The sequence below is a fragment of the Triticum aestivum genome, chromosome 7B (assembly GCF_018294505.1).
Source record: "Triticum aestivum cultivar Chinese Spring chromosome 7B, IWGSC CS RefSeq v2.1, whole genome shotgun sequence".
Classification (NCBI taxonomy): Eukaryota; Viridiplantae; Streptophyta; class Magnoliopsida; order Poales; family Poaceae; genus Triticum; species Triticum aestivum.
This window is the reverse complement of record NC_057813.1, coordinates 279,559,845-279,568,646: the sequence shown is the minus strand read 5'-3', so window position 1 is coordinate 279,568,646 and position 8,802 is coordinate 279,559,845. Positions and strand designations below refer to the sequence as shown.

At 50.9% G+C, this 8,802-nt stretch overlaps 1 pseudogene; it reads left to right on the top strand.

Annotated features, from left to right (window-relative positions):
* The first annotated feature begins 4,940 nt into the window (after positions 1-4,940).
* Positions 4,941-8,243, top strand: LOC123157907 (uncharacterized; annotated as a pseudogene).
* The last annotated feature ends 559 nt before the right edge of the window (positions 8,244-8,802 follow it).

Genomic DNA, 8,802 nt, shown 5'->3' with positions numbered 1-8,802 from the left:
CGCCCACCCTCGTGGGCCCTCTCGAGCGTCCACCGACCTACTTCTTCCTCCTATATATACCCATGTAACCCGAAAACATCAGAAGCGACCACGAAAAACTATTTCCACCGCCATAACCTTCTGAATCCGCGAGATCCCATCTTGGAGCCTTCGTCGGCGCTCCGCCGGAGGAGTAATCGATCACGGAGGGCCTCTACATCATCTCCAAGGGCCTTCCGATGAGTTGTGAGTAGTTTACCACAGACCTTCGGGTCCATAGTTACTAGCTAGATGGCTTCTCTCTCTCTCTCTTTGAATCTCAATACAAAGTTCTCCTCAATCTTCTTGGAGATCTATTCGATGTAACTCTTTTTGTGGTGTGTTTGTCGAGATCCGATGAATTGTGGGTTTATGATCAAGTTTATCTATGAGAAATATTTGAATCTCCTCTGAATTCTTTTATGTGTGATTAAGTTATCTTTGCAAGTCTCTTCGAATTATCAGTTTGGTTTGGCCTACTAGATTGATCTTTCTTGCAATGGGAGAAGTGCTTAGCTTTGGGTTCAATCTTGCGGTGTCCTTTCCCAGTGACAGCAGGGGCAGCAAGCCACGTATTGTATTGGTTCCATCGAGGATAAAAAGATGGGGTTTATATCATATTGCATGAGTTTATCCCTCTACATCATGCCATCTTTCTTAATGCGTTACTCTATTCTTTATGAACTTAATACTATAGATGCATGCTGGATAGCGGTCAATGTTTGGAGTAATAGTAGTAGATTTATAATCGTTTCGGTCTACTTATCACGGACGTGATGCCTATATACATGATCATGCCTAGATAATCTCATAATTATTCGTTTTTCTATCAATTGCTCGACAGTAATTTGTTTGCCCACCGTAATACTTATGCTATCTTGAGAGAAGCCACTAGTGAAACCTATGGCCCCCGGATCTACCTCTTATCATATAAGCTTTCAATTTACTTTTATTTGCATCTTTATTTTTCCAATCTTTATCATAAAAATACCAAAAAAAATTATCTTATCATATTATCTCTATCAAATCTCACTTTCGCAAGTGGCCGTGAAGGGATTGACAACCTCTTTATTGCATTGGTTGCGGGTTCTTGTTTGTTTGTGTAGGTGCGTGGGACTTTTGAGGAGCCTCCTACTGAATTGATACATTGGTTCTCAAAAACTGAGGGAAATACTTACGCTACTATTGCTGCATCACCCTTTCCTCTGCAAGGAAAACCAACGCAAGATCAAGACGTAGCACCCGCCTCCACCGAGCGGCGTCCCCGACCTCGCGCGCGATCGGCTTGATCACCCGCTCGCCGCCGCGATCCGCCTCATCTACGCCGCGCGACTGACCTAGCCCATTGGTTACGCGCGCCTCCGCAGGTCCAGTGAAGATCGTCCCCGAGTTCAGCGCGCCCCTCCACCGATCGAGCAACGGGCTGTCATTGCGTCGCCCCATTGGGCCGCAGCGCCACCGCCCCGTGGTTCTCCTCGCGGCTGCATCGACTCGCGCGTCGCCGCTGCGTCTCCCCTACGGACCGTAGTGCCGCGATACGCGGTCACAGCCGCCACCTCGAGGCCGTCCCCGTGGTTGCACCGACCCGCGCTCCGCCGCTGCATCGCCCCTTTGGCCGTAGCGCCGCGGCCCGCAGTTCCCGCCGCCGCCCCGAGGTCTTCTTGCCGTCACCGCGCGCCGACCTCCCGTTGTATGCGCCGCGCCGTCTTCATTGGCGCGGGAATGCCACCGTCCGCGCTGGTCTTCGTCATGCTGTCAGGTTCTTCGCCTACTTCGAGGACCGCCGCCGCACTCCTAACCTAGCCGCCACCGCCACCGTCAGGCCGCCGCCGCCGCCCGTCCACCCCGTTCGTCTTCGTCCAGCGTCAGCCCGTTGCCACTGTCGCCGTCATCTACCTCGACCACTTCATCTACTCCGACCATCGTTGGTGACATCGGCCCCGCGCCAATGGACGCCGCAATCGTCGTCGAGTTCTTCTCTGCTGGGCCCTCTGACTTCTTCGACATGGCGTACAGCTCGTGCAGGTCCCTCATCTATGCATGCCCGGTGCTGGCAACACCGATGCGTGCCTTCGTCCACAGCGTGTTCCCGGGCCTGGCAAGCCTGGTATGGCGCTTCGTCAACTTCGTCTTTGACCGTCTACGCATGCCCGGTGCTGGCACCACCGACGCGTGCCTTCATCTACGACGTGTCCCCGGGTTTGGCAACCCCGGCGCGATGCCTCGTCAACACCGTCTTCTCCCCGGCGCACCACTACTTCGACACCACTGCGCCCATGCTAACTCGGCGGCCCCTTGCGCCCGCGGCTCCACGGCGACTTCCTCGCCACCGGCTACCCCGACTCGACATCGACCATGGCATTCTTCGCACGGCTATCTCGACCACGGGTCCACCACCCACGCTCTCGGCTACATCGACAAACGGCACAAAGGGCTACCGCCTGCTTCAGCAACCTCGTCTGTTTTCACTCCAGCCACGGCTCCGCGATCCATCGACCGTTACGACTGTGTGGGGGGGTGTCTGTCAGCTTGCCTTTGGATTCTTCTTCAGTCTCACCGTCTGCATCGCTACCGTTGTGACTGCGAGGGGATGTTGAGTATCGTGATTATTAGGAAAGACGAGATAGACTAAGATTTGTTCTGGCTTGTCTTGTACTCCAAGTAGATCATTGTACTCCTATATATATGGCCACGAGGCTCAAACAATACAATAAACTATTTCATCAAATCCCTCTCTCCCTTCTAACAGAAAAGTTCTACCTCGGTGGGATCATCGGCGCCGCGCTCATCATCACCGGGCTCTACCTTGTGCTATGGGGCAAGAGCGAGGACAGGTCGCGCAACCGCAAGGAGGCGGTGACCATGGCCGCGGCATCCGCAGCTTCCTCCAGCGGCGAGCGCGAGGTCCGGAGCGCCAAGCTGGGCTCCTCCGTCACCCAGCCTCTCCTGCCGCCTTCCTCAACCACCTCCGACAACGTCTGAAACTTAGTTGCTTGCTGTCCGTTCTCAACGATCGACTGAGAGTAATTTTCCTGTTTAAATTCAGGCGTGCGTGCATGCATGCATGTGTATGGTGTGGTGACCGAGTATGCAGACGGATTTGATTAAAGAGTAACTAGCTAGGATTGTTTGGATCGTGCTTGATCATGGTGTGTGCCCTAAGGCTTATTAATAATTAGATGAAAAAAGGTGTGCTTGATGTATTGGTTTGGGTACCCTATCTAATTATTATTAGATGACACCCGCGCGTGGGAATTGGCTGCAATATATTTCTATGAGATTTGAAATATTTGAATTAACAATATATGGCATATCGTTGATCACACCTATGTGCATTCAGTTAAGGTAGGGAGTTTGAAAAACATGCCCTGCCATAGCATATGAACAACATACACAATACTAATGGTAACTGTACAAAAACGACCTGAACAGTTGCTCTGAACTTTTTTTGATTCGCTAAAAATATTGACATCACGGAATGTTCGTTTTGACACCCTCGAGGAAGGTTCCTCCTACCAGCTACAAAGGGGTTGCAGATAGATTGTGCTACCACTCTTCCTCGACTTCACGCCAATGTAGATATCATACAGGAACTTCCTAACATCCTTGTTCGTCAAGAGGCAGTTCTGGTTCAAGCAAAGCAAAACAAGGATCATGATGAAGATATTCACCAAGTATCACTAAGAAAAATCGTGCAGAATAACTATCACATGAGTTTCATGGGCAACCTAAAAAATTGGCGAGCTCAGGACTATAAAAGACACAGGGAGGTTAAAAAATGTTGGACATCCATGGAGTTCATGTTAGTCAAGAATCAAAATCACCTCAAAAAACATTTATGCTGAAAATATAAGAGAGGAAATCAAAGAGTTTAATCGTTGCTACGGTTTTCCAAAAATTTAGTATGCAACTTTTTTTTTCAAAATCGATGAATTTTTTTCCAAATCCACAAACTTTTTTCCAAATTTGTGATTTTTTTCCCAATATTGATGAACCTTTTTCAAATCCTTTAACTTTTTACAAATTTGCGAACTTCTAAAAAATGATGAACTTTTTCCAAATCCCCGAACTTTTTCAAAATCATGAGCTTTTTATTGAATTCGTGAAATTTTTTGAATTGTGATTTTTTTTCAGTCCATACTTTTTTGAACTCCTGAACATTTTTCAATTTTTGCAAACTTTATTTGGATTTTGGAAAAAAAATTAAGTCAACGGTTGAGGGGCCAAATGGTCAACAGCCAATAGTTGACCGAGCGAACCAAGCGGGTGGGTGCGCCCTGGCGAGCAACCAAGTCATCGTGGGATGGGCCGGCCCATGAATGCGGGGCGTCAATTGGCTGTGAGAGTTGTCATTCTTTTCTACTCCCTGCGTTCTGAATTACTTGTCGCACGTATGGATGTATCTAAATGTATTTTAGTTCTAAATATATCCATTTCAGCGATAAGTAATTTGAAATGGAGGGAGTAGCACTGTGGAGCGGAGTGGCCCGCGCAGTTTGGCCGGGGATTTCCTAGCCTTGGTAGAAACCAAACAACCGATTTAGAATCCACGGGTGACGGTTCCTGTGCGGGACGGCCCACGTGGATTGGGACGCGATCCCGGGGCGTCAACGTGAATTGTGCGCTAACCAAACAAAGCCTCAAGGAACTTCAAGGTGCTTGGCCTCCTGTACTTATGTGTGGCGAGAAAGTAATCGGTGAAGGGGGCATGTTCATTGCAGAGCGCTTGCGTAGGCGCTTATGATGAAAAACATAAACATCATAAAATAAAAAATCAGCTTAGCGCTTTACACGCCAACTCTGAGCGCTAAGAAACGGGCGCTAATTAATCCCAAAACCAACAGGGAAAGTCGGCCGCTACATGCATGGTTCAAACCTGGCAGGAAAAAAACACGAAGCGTCCGCCTGCAACCTTTGCGCCGATGCCAGGTAAGACGCTAGGATTTGCTAGCCTAACTACCAATTGGGCAGGATATTGCAGAAGCCAGGATGAAGGCGGGGACTACGCCTTTGCCCATGGCGACGGCAAGGAGAGCCGGGAGGGGGGGGGGGGGGTCAGCACGAAGGCGGAGCGCATCAAGGGCACGTCAAAACCAAGGAGAAGTACGTCGAGCAGGAACTCTACGTCGTACTGCGTATTACGGGGGTTGTCCAAGTATACAGGAGAGAAGGAAACATTTTCTCCTCTAAAAAGGAGACACAAGGAAAAAACTAAGGAAGCCATTGGATGGAAATTGAATGGTGGGACTACAGATGGGAGCACGGAAGAGAGAGGGCAAGCCGCTTCTGATGATGAGGTGGTATATGGGTTCAAAAGAAAAATGATAGAGGTGGTATAGCTGCATGTGCTCTAAAATAGTTAGTGGGATATTTAGGCATAGGAGATTATTATCACAATAGTAATTAAGTACCTTGTTGAGCTTCACATCAACACAAACATGTGGTGGATGCTTGCCTAGCCGAGATGACGTTTCTGTTCAGCAAAAGGACACTACGTCTCCCACATCGAAATCCTAGACATTCTCCATCACCAAAAAATCGCCGACTCGTCTCAGCCCTCCTCCTCCCCTGTACCCTCGCCCCGTCCCGCAGGCAGTGGCAGGGGCCTCACCGTCACATAGATAGAGATGCATTTCATCTTGTTGAGAAGGATAAAGTTCCATAAGCATTGAACCAAATCACAGTCCCAAAAAGGTGCGATGTAGTTTCTTCGCTATCCTCATTACAGAAAACACAGTTGCAACAATGGCTATTCTCATTACAGAACACAGTTGCAACAATGGCTATTCTCATTACAGAACACAGTTGCAACAATCGAGGTGCATGGATTTCTTCTTGAGCAGATTTCTTGTATTTACTCTAATCTAACATGCAACAAGAGCCAAAAAAAATCTTGTATCTCAGCCTGACGGTGGAGCATGAGCAACCATTGGTGGTAACTTAAGAGGCGGTGAGAGAGAATGGGGGTTGGACCATGAGGGGAGAGCAGGGAGTTAGGCCAACTCAAGCGTGACCCCATCCTGTCCGGGTGCATCCGTTTGGAGTAAAACGGACAAACCAGACGGTCCAGCGCGCAGGCGCAAACGGACTTTTGTATGTTTTATGTCCGCTTTCGACCCATCCCGACTCAAGTTTGAGCCGCTTTTGAAGTGAAACGGACAGCGCGCGGACGGGCGGGACGTGCGCACTTGTCCTCACCTGGCCCGCCCGTTGGTGGCACGAAGCACCAGCCCCGCGCCCCATTTCGCGCCATTTCCCCCCAAACCCTCCCACGTCCTGCCCACCACCCTCCCCGTCCATGGCCAACGCCCACCGAATTTCGGCGGCCAGGCTGTCGACGCTCTTAGAAAGGTGAAGAAGAAGGCGGCCAAGGGTCCAAGGAAGCCGCGGTCGGAATGCACGCCAGCGGAGCTCGCAAACTTGGACGCGGAATCGACGAAGAGGAGGAACCGAAGGACGGTCGTCAAGGGCAAGAACGTCGCGTCCAAGTTCGCCGCCGAGCGCGATGCGGTGGAGGCCGCGCGGTGCAAGGCCGAGGTCGACGAGAAGGAGGACATCGTCAACAAAGCGCATGCCCTTCTCATGCTTGGGATTTGCCATCCGGCGGGTTTCTCTGCAGCGGCTGTCGGCCCGGCGCGCACAGGCTCGTCGGTCACCAGGCCTCCGCACTGCCCCTCTCCGACGTCGCGGACCATGCCCTGGATTTCCTCCGCCGAGGCACGATGGCCAGACTCATTTTTTGGCGTTGCCGGACATTGGCGTGATCGTGCCGTCCACCCCGTGCCCCTCGGTCGTCATCGAGCTCAACGTCACGCCAGGGTCCAGTAGCGGCGGCCGGTCGTCCGTCAAGATGCAAAGAAAGCAAGCATGGCCGCCGTCTACGGGCACCATGCCGTCGCCCCGCGTCCTGTTTGGCGAAATGGAAACACCAACGCCAACGATCGACAACCCCTTCTACAACCAGTTCATGGAGAATGTCATCTTTGAGGGTGGGCATGGCCGTGCCTACGATCCCGACGAGACCCAAAGTCAGGATGGCCGCACCCAGTACGTTGTCGATGAAGAGGCCCACGAACATGCTAACTACGACCATGGTGATTCGTGGCATGAAGATGATGACATCTATTGCGAAGGTGATGGTGATGAAGAAGAAGGCATTGAAATTGGGGGCGAGCCATTGTTTATCGACGAGCTCACCCAAAGAGCAGAAGCACAAAAGAGGAAGAAGAGCATTCGTACAGGTTCATACTCACAAGAAGATGACAAGTTGATTTGCCAAAGTTGGATGGAGATTAGCCAAGATCGAGAACCGGTGCGCGACAAAAGGGACTTGTTTTTTGGACAAGAGTTCACAAAACATTCCATGAAAGAAAGTTGTTTGCGTCCTACCAATTTACGAGCGACCGTGGCATCACCTCGATTCAAAAGAGGAGGTTGTTCATCCAACAAGAACGCAACAAGTATTGTGCCACACTTGAGAGCTTGAAGCACGGCCCGTGAGTGGCCTCGGCATTGGGGACATGGTATGCTCTCCTCATCCTAGTTCTTTCGTTGCTACGGCCACGAGACATCGGCCTTCTATATGTTTTCATGTTCAATTGTTATTCGTCGTGTAGGCATCTCAATCTTTGGAAGCATTCAAGGCACGGCACAATGACAAGCCATTCACTCTTACGCATTGTTGGACGATCATCAACAATTGCCCTAAGTTCAAAGATCAATACCGTGAACTTCAAAGGAAGAGAGGCAAGAAGACGGTCGCGTTGGCCGGAGGTGGAGATGGTGAGGCGTTGAAGAGGCCGAGGGGCAAGACCAACTCCAAGGTGGACGACATACGTGATGCGTCATCCATGGCCTTGCATGAGACTTTGCATGGCATGATGTCTCAAAAGGATATGAGGGACGAGAAAAAGCGACAAAGCAAGGACGAGCAAATGAAGCAATACCTAGAGCTTTAAAGGAAGAAGCTTGAGATGGAGAAGGCGGCCAAGAAAAGGAAGATCGACATGGAGGAGGCATCTCGGCAAAGGCAGCTCGACATCGAGGCCGCCAATGTCACGACCAGGCAGAGGCAGCTCGACATCGAGGCCACCAACGCCGCAACCAAAGCAAAGGAGGTGGCCCTAGCGATCATGAGTGTGGACTTGAGCAAGATGAGCGAGAAGACGAGGAGCTGGTTTGAGGCTAAACAGAAGGAGATATTCGATGCCGACGGCCTGAACTAGGTCGTCTGTTCGGCCATGGCCGTTCTTTTGGAGGCTGGCATGGGTGCTGGCCGCTGGGCCGCTGGCTGTGTGCCGGCGAGAAACCTATTTATTTTGGGGGCTGGCTATGTTTGCCGGCGACAAAACTATTCATTTTTTGTAGGCTGGCTCTATTGCCGGCCGCTAGCTGTGTTGTCGGCAAGGACGTGTAGGGCTGCTGGTTGTGTTGCCGCCGTGAAATAGGGTCGCTAGCCTAAACTAGGTTGTGGTTTATTCAAAAATATGGCATTTGAAAAAGGATGCGGATAGGATGCGGCCGGGATGCGTCCGCGTGTTGGGCACGCGGACACCGCATCCAAGAAATGGCCCAGACACGACCCCATTGCCCTACCCAAACGGACAGAATTCGGGCAAAACGAACGTCTGTTTGGGATCGTGTGCTGGAGTTGTCCTTATGCCTCCCAATGCTTCCCAAGGTGTGCAGCTATGTGCAACGCTGCACCCGCTCGAACATGGGTTGCTAGAAATGGTCAATTCGATTGTTTCTCCACAACCAGGCCCATGTCTGCTTTAAGATTCA